Raw genomic sequence first — 11,718 nt, 5'->3', positions numbered from 1 at the left:
ATTGGTTTTCTGGAGAACTCAGCCTAAAATAAATGGTAAGTTGTGTGAGAACTGTCAGGAAAATTTGAAGCATTGAAATTTGAAGAAACAGATTGACAATGGAGGAAGTGATCATTCAGTTCAGTCAACACATAATAACGCATAGCTCCAAACTAGCATTTCCCAACTGGGAATAGCATCTGTGATTTTCATGAAAGAAGCTTTTGAAGGCTGTTAGTGGAGCCCAGAGTGAACAGGAGGTTAAGAAATAAAACAGCTAGTTTCCTGAAATGTATCTTTGAGAAGGAGAAGAAAGAAATGTGCATTAAAAAAAGGTAGGCATTTTTATGGATTGGGAACATAAGACAGAAGAGGAGAGGGAAACAAGGAAGGAAATAAAGGAGGAAGGGAGGAAGAGAAGAAAAAAGGGAAGAAGTAGAGAATAAGGACTAAAAGGATGTGAGAAAGAAATTGTTAGGTGCCATCGAGTTGGTTCCAATTGATAGCAACCCCATGCACAACAGAAGGAAACACTGCTGGATCCTGGGCCTTCCTCACAATTACTGCTACTTTTGAGCCCACTGTTGTGGCCAATATATCAATCCATCTCATTGGGGGGAGGGGGGCGGGCATCATCCTCTTGTTAGATGACCCTCAATTTTATCAAACATCATGTCCTTCTCTAGGGACTGCTCCCTCCTGATGACATGCTGAAAGTATGAGAGACAAAGTCTGGCCATCCTTCTAAGGAGCATTCAGATTGAACTTCCTGTAAGACAGATCTCAGAAAGGAATAGTATATGTTTACGATTACTGATGTTTGGTTTATGTTTCTAAAATTTCATGAGCAATTTGACCAAAAGCTACTAGGATGTAGAGTAGTTTTGACCATGTGTCCTTTCAGTGTAGTTAATGTGTCCCCCCAAAACACCTTTGCCACAAGCTCTCCAATGAACAAGATTTGAATTCATTAAAATTTCCTGAAACCATAGTGTGTGATAGGGTTTTCTTACGTTTAGCTTTTGGGTGTTTGCCTTTTGTAAGACTTGCACAGGGAAACTCAGATGTGCCAAATCCATTGGCTTGGCACCCAACGTTCCTTGAGTACTCTGGAAGGAATCGGTAGCCTGCAGGCAGTTACAGGGCGTCAGTACAATACCCTGGGCAGCTCAAAACAGGGTCACCAGGTGTGGCACTTGTTAGCTTCCTTTGAATGCTAGCATGGTTCCAGGACCACGAAGAGGGGAAGTGTAGCAGGAGATCCTCCAGGATGTGGAGTAATTGACCAGTTGCCTGACTTTCAAAGGCGTAGAGGAAAGAAAACCCTGGGGTACCTATTGTAAGTCTGTGATCTATAACTTTCATCCACACAGTGTGTTTATGGGCCCTTGAGGGATAAAATCCAAATTCCGCTATCATTACCTCGTCAACACAGCAAAGGTTAAATGTTACATGAGTTCCTTTCCAGCTTTAAGTGGCAGAGATGTTGGGGTAGGTTACTTAATGATCACTCTTTGATTTAAAGATACAAGCGGTTTGCTGAGGCCTGTGGCTTGGTCTACAGCAGTACAAATCGCAGCGATAAAACCTGGGCAGTGATAGATCCGTGTTAGCACAAGGGAACCTCTGAAAGGGCTTGCACAAGCTCCGAAGTTCCCCCATTGGAACCAGAATCTGTGACTCCTCAAAGTTTAGAGGCTTCTACCACCAGAGGGCACAGGGATTAATGAGAGATAATTAGGGGAAAAGGTCCCAACACAGCAGTCCCAGTTTATCAAAGAGTTTGTAATCCGGAGTCCCCGGGGTGGGCCATGCAAACAGTTAAGTGTTGGGCCACTAGCCAAACTATTGGCAATTTGGAGCCCCCCAGGGCCTTCTTAGAAAACAGGCCTGGTGATCTGCTTCTGGAAGGTTCCAGCCTTGCAAACCCATGGACCAGTTCTGCACATGCATGGGGGCCTTCTGAGGCAGATTCTACTCAGAGATAATTAACAACACTTAGGGATTGTTTGGATGCATATGGACATATGTAGTGCTCAGTGAGTGTGGCGCTGTGGGTTAATGTGCCAGACTGCAAAGCCATTTGAACTGCAAGGTTGGCAGTTCAAGCTCACCAGCTGCTCCTTGGAAACTCTATACAGGGTCGCTATGGGTCAGCACTGACTCGATGGCACTTCACAACATAACAACAAGTGCTCAGTGAGGGGCTCACACTGGGGAAGAAAAAGAGAGAGGGAGAGGTGGAGGGAGGGAGGAAGGAAGGGTTCTAATTTACAGACCTTCCAGCTCTTGGGAAAAATGTGTGTGTGTGTGTGTGCATGTGTGTGTGTGTGCATGTATGTGTGTGGTCTTTGTGATCAGTTCAGTCTTACTGTTTTATGGAATACATTTTCTGTCTTCCAACTTCTTGGACATTTACTATGAAAACAATATTGATAGTTCTTTTTCTTTTAAGGTGATTTTAATAAAGAATTTCTAAAAAGGTCATGGGGGGACCCCAGCAGTTCTCTTTCTGATTATTATGCTAAAGCAATAATGATTAAAAAAAAAAAAAAAAAACAGGACAGCAAGGAACATTATATTATTAAAAAGTGCCTCTAAATGCACTGTTTAGTGTGTGTATTTATAAATATATAACACACATACAAACACACACACACACACACACATGCATGCACCCACATATACCACTTCCTTTAATCGCAATGTGTGTGTGTGAATATGAAAGCATATAGCTATATATTACACACACATACATATGTATATAATTAAAGGAGAAATCTGAAGTAGGAAACCACAGGATAAACTAGACATGAATATAAATCAGTCTTGAGATAAAATGCTAGCACAGGAATTAAATGAGGACACAGAAAAGCTAGTCTTCCCCATGAATCCACTTCCCACCACAGGGAAGCAGGCAGTATCTTTTAACATCAGACATGGTGTCAGGTGATTATTTAGAAAGGCTTTGGGAAAATCTGTAGCAAAACATCTATGAAAATAGAGTCCATGTGAACAGAAAGGAAGGTTGGGGTGGCTGTGTCGACATGGATTGAACACCAGGGCTGGACAGCTAATGGAAAGAAGCGAAAGAATGGCATCCCAGAATCCAATTCCAAAGGCATATGGTAAGTTCATTATTGCTACTCTTTAACGTCAAAGGTGATAAGGAGGTAGGGCTGGATCACAAAGGAAAACAAACAACATAGCACAAAGTATGACTTCAGACTTAGAATACTGATGAAGATCAAAGAGCACAGTCTTTGGTATGGATTGCATCTCAATGTAAAGAAAACAAAAATCCTCACCACTGGACCAATAAGCAACACTCTTATCAATGGAGAAAAGATTGAAGTTGTCAAAGACTTCATTTTGCTTGGTTCTACCATCAATACTCAAGGAAGCAGCAATCAAGAAATCAAACAACATATTGCATTAGGTAAATCTGATGCACAAGACTTCTTTAAAGTGTTGAAGAGCAAACGTTTCAGTTTGAGGACTAAGGTGCATGTGACCCAAGCCATGGTATTTTCAATAACCTCATATGCATGCGAAAGCTGGACAGTAAATAAGGAAGACCGTAGAAGAATTGATGCCTTTGAGTTACGGTGTTGGAGGAGAATATTGAAAGTGCCATGGGCTGCCAAAAGAACAAACAATCTCCATTGGAAAAAGTACAGCCAGAGAGCTCCTTGGAGGCCAGGATGGCCAGACTTCATCTCTCATACCTTCTGATGTATTACCAGGAGATAATATTTGGTAAAATGGAAGGTCAGAGATAAAGAAGAAGACCCCCAACAAAAAGGATTGGCACAGTGGCAACAGCAATGGACTCAAGCAATGACTGTGAGGATGGCCCAGGACCGGGCAGTGTTTCATTCTGTTGTGCATAGGGTTGCTATGAGTTGGTACCAACTCAATGCCACTTAACAACAGCAATAACAATACATACACCAGTGGAACAGGGAGAACTATTGTTGCTGTGAGCCCCTGAGTCAGTTTCAACTCATAAGGACCCTGTATAGGGATTCTGAGAGTGTAAACCTCTATGGGAGGGGGAAGCCTCATCTTTTCCCCTGGGGCAGCTGGTGGATTCTAACCACGGACTGTGTAGGTAACAGCTCAATGAATGACCCATTTTACCATCAGGGATCCAATTGATGTTTTTCTTTAAAATAAGTCCAGAAAGAGCAATGAATGTGGTTAGACAAGAATTTGAGTGTTATGCAGAGAACAGACTTCCAGTAAAGCCTTTCTGAATTCATAAATACATTTCTTTTTTGAAAAAAAATAAGTAGGTCTTTGAAGTCTATGAGAAACTCATTTTATTACAAAGCAAGCTAAATAAATAAATAAATAAAATGAAACCCATTGCCCTCAATCCTATTCCAACTCCAAAGGCCGTTACAGGACAGGGTGGAACTGCCCCGCAGGGTTTCCAAGGCTCTAAATCTTTATGGAGGGAGGCTGCCACATTTTTGTCCCTCCCTGAGTGACTGGAACCACCGACCTTTCAGTTTGTAGCTAAGCATTTAACAACTGCACCACCAGGCCTCTTAAATGAGGTATAACCAAGACCAAACCAATGTCATAGTGTAGATTCTGACTCGTGGAGACCCTATGCAGGTTTTCTGAGGCTGAAAATCTTTATGGGAGCAGAATGCCTCATCTTTCTCCCATGGTGTGGTGGGTTTGAACTGCTGACGGTGCAGCTAGCAGAGCAGTGCTTCTCCTACAGCTCCACCAGGGCTCCTTAAGGGAGGTATAGTTGTTATGAATTATACCTGTAGTGTCAAATTACTAAAATATCACACTGGTGGTCAGTGAAAGCCCTTAAAAGGGAATTGAAGATTTGGGGACAAGTCAATGTGATTGCAGTCCTTCCTGACATACAGAATTTCTTAAGAAAAGTTTCCACTAGCTGGTCCCTGGAGTCCTGGTGTAGTACTGTGGGTTAATGCACTGGTCCCTGGAGTCCTGGTGTAGTACTGTGGGTTAATGCACTTGAATCACAAGGCCAGAGGTTCAAGCTCACCAGCCGCTCCTTAGAAACCCTATACAGGGTCACTATGGGTCAGAACTGATTCAATGGCACTTAACTACAACAGCTGGTCTCTAGGGCCAAGCAATGGTCACTACCAAATGTCAGACTGGGGAAAGACGCAAAGACTATAGTGACCATCCTTTCCATAAGAAGGGCTTGTTGTTTTAACTTACACTATATGATTTGTTGTTTTAACTTATACTATAGACAGGGGTCCTGTCTAGGAGCTGTGGGATAAAGCACTGGATCGCAAGGTTGGTTTGAACCACAAGGTCAGTGGTTCAAACTCACCAGCCGCTCCTTAGAAACCCTGTACAGGGTTGCTATGAGTCAGAACCAACTTAACAACCACCATAACATTGATCCTAATGGATCAATGGGTTAAACATTAGACAATGAACCACACAGATGACAGTTTAAGGCCACCAGTCACTAGAAGTGAGAAAGATGAGGCTGACTGGGATTGTAATGATTTTTAGCCTTGGAAACCCCAGGGAGCAGGTCTACTCCATCCTACAGGGTCCTATGAGTTGGAATCAATTTAATGGCTGTGGGCAAGACTTAGAAATTATGTTTTGAACAGAATCCTCCCAAAAGAAATTTGAAAGTCCTATCCTTGTTCTATAAACATGACCATTTGGGAACTAGGGGTTTTCTTTTGTTTGGCTAATGATGTCATACCAGAGTAGGATGGGTCCTAAACCCAATCTCTTCTGAATGGTGTCTACAAAAAGAACAGAATGGACACAGATACACACAGGGGGAGGAGAGGCCCATGAGGACCCTTTGCTTGAAGGAACATGAAGCACTGTTAGAAAACACCAGGAAACAGAAGAGATGTCTTCAACTGAAAAAGTCAGTGGAATTGTGGCCTCCGGATTTGTGGGAAATGTTCTATTTTTTTCTTTTCTTTTCTCTTTTTCACAACAACAGCACTAGGTAGCTAAGACAAGGGGAAGGCACACTAGCAGAAAACCAGTATTTGCTCCCATAAAGCCTATAGCTAGGAAACACTATTGGACAGTTCTACTCTGTCATATAGGATTGCCTTGAATCTGAAATCCAATCAACGGCACCCATCAGCAATAACAACATATTTTTGAAGGTCTCTTTTGGACTGGCCAGGGAAAACAGTCAAAATGCTGTTTATTCTTCAGTTTAACCAAATCGTATTTATCACCCAGTGGCTTGGACAATAAATGTGATTTAAAGAATTAATTTAAGATTTGAAATGATTTGAATTAGCTTTTGTAGCATTGCAGTAGGTATGAGTCTGCTTAAACACAACCTGTCCTTCTTGAGACTCATCTGTCCATCTGTTGTACTAGTGGCTTATGTGTTGCTGGAAGCTATGCTACCAGTATTTCAAATGTGAGTCGAGTCATCCATGGTAGACAGGTTTCAACAGAACTTCCAGAGTAAGGAAGATTAGGAAGAAGAACCTGGTCATCTTCTAAAATTTTGGTATGTGAAAACCTTGTTTACAGCAGCAGAACATTGTCTGATATAGTACCAGAAGATGTGCCCCTCAGTTTGAAAGTCACTCAAAATACAACTGAGGAAGAGCTACCTCCTCAATGTGGAGTTGACCTTAATGATGTGGATAGAGTAAAGCTTTCTGGACCTTCATCTGAGAATGTGGAATGACTCGAAATGAGAAGAAACAGCTGCAAACATCCATTAACAGTGGACTGTATGAAGGATGGATCTAGGGCAATTAAAAGTCATGAAAAACTAAATCCATGAGATCAATATAATTGGCATTGATGAGCTGAAATGGATTGATCTAGGCCATTTTGAATCATACAATCATAGGATCTACTATGCTGGAATGGTAAATTGAAGAGGAATGGTATCACATTCATTGTCAAAAAACAATGACAAAAAAAGTTAAAGATTTGTATGGACTCCTGTTATGGTGTTATAGTATCAGCACTGGACTGCGAATCACAGTGTCAGCAGCTCAAACCCACCAGCTGCTCCTTGGAAACCCTAAGTAAGGTCACTATGAATTGGAATCGACTGGACAGCACTTACAACAACAACAACAACAACATTCTGAATTACAATACTGTCAGTGATAGGATAATATCCATACATCTACAAGGAAGAACAGCAACCACAATTATTATTGAAATTTATACACCAACCACTAATGTCAGAGATGAAGAAACTGAAAATTCTTACCAACGTCTGCAGTCTGAAATTGCTCAAACATGCAATCAAGATTCATTTACAATTACTGGTGAGTGGGATATAAAAGTTGAAAATGGAGAAGGTTCAGTAGTTGTAAAACATGGCATTGGTGATAGAAATTATGCTGGAGATCGCATAATAGAATTTTGCAAGACCAACAACTTATTCATTGCACATATTTTTATTCAGCATCATCAAGGATGACTATACACATGGATGTCTTGAATGGGATACACAGGAATCAAGCAGCCTATAACTGTAGAAAGAGATAACGGAGAAGCTCAATATCTTCAGTAAGAACAAGGCAGGGACCAACTGTGAAATAAACAATCAACTGCTGAGATGCAAGTTCAAGTTAAAGCTGGAGAAAATCAAAACAAGCCCCCAACAGCCTTGAGAATATCCCACCTGAGTTTAGAGACCATCTCAAGAATAGATTTGATTCACTTAGTACAAATGACTAAAGACTAGAGGAACTGGTCATCATATATGAAGAAAGCAAAAAAGACAAGAAAGAAAAATAGATCAAGCGAATGTCTATTTGCTTGATCAAGAAGAGCCTCTGAAACTTGCTCTTGAATGCAGAGCAACTAGAGTGAATGGAAGAAATGATGAACTAAACAGCTGAAGAGGAGATTTCAAAGGGTAGGGGAAGGGTTGGGGCAGGGGAAGACTGAGAAGACAATGTAAATAGCCAAATGAAATGTACAAAGATGTCCAGATCTTTAGAAAATGAAAAAGGAAGAACATGCTAGGCATTTTCAAGCTGAAATAACTGAAGGAAAAATTTCAACCTCGAGTTGAAATATAGAAGGGCTCTATGTGTAAAATGGAGTCCTGGTGTGGCATTACAGGATAAGTACTGGACTGAAAGGCCAGTTTGAACCACAAGGTTGGTGGCGCAAGCTCACCAGCCACTCCTCAGAAGCCCTATACAGGGTTGCTATGAGTCAGAGCCCACTTGATGGAACTTAACAACAATAACAACAACAAATGTGTAAAACATTGAATTATGCAGGAAGCATCAAAAGAAGATGGAAGGAATGCAGAGAATCCCACCAACCATTTAAGTACCGCCAATTTCTGGAGGTAGCATTTAATCAAAAATCAGTGGTACTGAGGAAGAAGTCCAAGTTACACTGAAGGCAGAAAATGTAATAAGAAAAGGCGCCCAGAATGGATGGAATACTAATTGACTTGTTTCAACAAACAAATGCAATACTGGGAGCATTCATTCATCTATGCCAAGAAATTTGGAAGACAGCTACTTGGCCAACCAACTGGAAGAAACCCATATTTGTTCCTATTCAAAAGAAAGGTGTTCTCACAGAATGCAGAAATTATTGAACCATATCATTAATACCACAGACAAGTAAAATTTCCTGAAGATATATATATTTTTAAATGGCAGCAGCAGTACAATGACAGGGAACTGCCAGAAATTCCAGCTGGATTCAGGAGATGTCAGATGATCATTGCTAACATCAGATGGAACTTGGCTGAAAGCAGAGAATATCAGAGAGATATTTACCTGTGAAACAATGGACAGCATTGTACAGAATGGGAGGTCCAGAAACTTAATTGTGCTCGTGCACAACCTGTATCTGTGTGGAATCTGTGAACCGAATGAGAGGCAAGCATCTGAACAGACCAAGAGATACCGCATAGTTTAGAATTGGAAACCTGTACATTAAGGTTATATCCGTAACCATATTTATTATGTCAAAAATAGTTATCATTATTATGCTGAATAAATAATTCAAAAAGCTAGACTACCTGACGAATAGTAGCATCAGCATTGGAGGAAGATTCATTAACAATCTGCAATATGCAGATGACACCAGCTTGCTTGTTTAAAGAGAAGACTTGGAACACTTACTGATGATGAAGATCAAAGACTACAGCCAATATAAAGAAAACCCAAATCCTCACAAATGGATCAGTGAATAACATCCTAATAAACCGAGAAAGTATTGAAGTTATCAAGGATTTCATTTTACTTGAATCCACCATCAACACTCACTCATGGAAACACACAGCTGTCAAAACACATTGCATTAGACAAATTCCCTGTCAAAGACCTCTTTGAAGTGTAACAGAGAAAAGATGTCATTTTGAGGACTAAGGTGCATCTAACCCAAGTCATGATATTTTCAATAGTTTCATATTCATGAGAAAGTTGAACCATGAATAAAGAAGATAGAAGAATCGATGCATTTGAGTGATGGTGTTGGCAAAGAATGTTCAAAGTAACATGGACTGCTAGAAGAACAAGCAAATATGTGTTGGAAGAAATATACCTCAGAAGCAAGGATGGTGAGACTTTGTCTCATGTGCTTTGGATATGTTATCTGGAATAAACCATCCCAGTAAAAGGACATCATGCTTGGTAGAGAGTGAACAAGAGGAAGACCCTCAAGGAGATGAATTGATACAGTGACTGCTACAATGCATTCGAACAGGACTGATTATGAGGTGGAAACACAGCTAGGACGTCTTTTCTGTTTTTCTGTCGTACATAGGGTCACTATGGTTTGGAAATGATTCAATGGTACTAACCAACCACAACTTGCTGAGAATTTCTGTGAAGACCCATACATTTTAGATTGCTAGGCATGGCCGCTTTAAATAATATGAAGAGATGAAAGGACGGAGAAGAGGAGATTTCTTTGCTTTTGGCTGTTTTCTCTGTGTACACTCAGGTCTGGAAGGTGGGGTCAAGGTGTAGTATTAATAACTGACAGCTGTTGTTAATTCCTCTGGAAGAGTAGATAACCTTACGTGAGATTCATACCCAGATGCTGGGCGGCAGAGTAATGAGTCCCCCTGGAATGAAAGCTCCAGCCTTCTTTGTTGTAACTATCGATCTACTGCACAGTCCTGATGTGATTTAGATGAGCAAGGAAGAGATAATGGCATTGATTATTCTATTTAGGAAGCAGACTAAGACAGAACTCAGGTACAAAACACGCACAGGAAAAAAAAAACCCACTCCATCTTTCCTTGTCTTTTCTTTGCAGTCCAAGGCAACACAAGGTGTCAGAGTGACAAGAGAATACATCTTGATAAACATTGAGCTTTGGATTTCAGGGACACTTTGGCATCACAAAATCATAACATTGCTTGTGCTGCTCCGGCTCTTCAGTGATCGTGTATCATAGGCCTAAGACAAAGTCCAGGATTGTGGTATACCTACCACACAGGTTTCAACAGGAGGGAACAGAGTGTTCACACAGAAGGACAGTGTTCCCAGTTGACATCAGACACCTAACTTCATTAGGTAGAAGTGTCTTTGATTCAAGATTGTGTTCTGTAGTGTAATGAATGAAATATACAGACGAGACAGGGTAATACCTTACAGAAGTTATGATGTTTGTGTACAATTCCACGGTTCTCAAGTGAGGGGGACAACTTTTGCCCCTCTTCCCCAAGGGACAATTGACAATGTCTGAAGAACATTTTTGATTGTTATGACTTGGTGTGTGTGTGCGATTGGTATATAGAAGGTATATATAAACATTACAACCCTACCCACTAACAAAAATTACCTGGTCTCAAACATCAGTAGTACTTAGACTGAGAAAGTCTGGTCTACTTCACTGAAAAACAGGATTACCTGGAATTAGTTGAAAAATGTTCATCAAAAAGTTGCTTAAATGCCTAATAGATGGTCTTGGGACAAGAGTCTGAGGGACAAACAAGAAAAACAAGCGCTGTGGTTATGCTTCTGGCATAGGTCTCATCTGAATCCTATGACTCTATGTCATCCACTTGAGAGCTGGTAAATCACAGTGAATCATCAGTAAGCACCATAGCTTAGCTTCATTTTGGGTAGAAAATATAAAGGAGAACTCCTGGCCTTCACTTCCATGGGGTTAGTGTTCTAGGCTTGAATAACACTATATGATGGAATGAGGTAAATGTACAACATTTTTCCAGTAAGGAGCAGAGAGGAAGAATTCAGGTCCACTCTGCTCTAATAGAGTGCAGTCAGGCGGCTATAAACTTAGACTCTGAAGGTGGGCAGAGCTGAATGCAGTAAGTACTTAAGTGCTATGAATGCCAATTTCCTCATCTGTAAAGTAGAGGCATTAATAGTTGGTTGTAATTTGCTATTTTGCAGATAAGAAAACCTCCAGTTCAGCAAGACAGATTAAAGGTCAAGTGTTCGAGGTCCAACAGCAAGTCTGAAAATTTTAGAGCTCTAAGTGAAATCTGGACTGAGGTCAGTTCTTCATCTATAATGCAAGCCAGACATGTCTTTCCTTTGATTCTCATGAACGCTCCTTGTGAATTAACGAGTCAGCATCCATCATATACCAGGTGCCAGACTAGGTACTGAGGATACAAAGCAGAGAAAGACGATGGAAAAGCTCCATATCATCAGTGAAAACAAGGCCAGGGGCAGACTGTGGAATAGACCATCAATTACTCATATGCAAATCCTGTACAGGGTCTCTATGAGTCAGAACTGATTCAACAGCACATAACAACAACAA

Source organism: Chrysochloris asiatica, unplaced genomic scaffold (genome assembly GCF_000296735.1).
Source record: "Chrysochloris asiatica unplaced genomic scaffold, ChrAsi1.0 scaffold00182, whole genome shotgun sequence".
Lineage (NCBI taxonomy): Eukaryota > Metazoa > Chordata > Mammalia > Afrosoricida > Chrysochloridae > Chrysochloris > Chrysochloris asiatica.
This window is presented reverse-complemented; position numbering follows the sequence as displayed.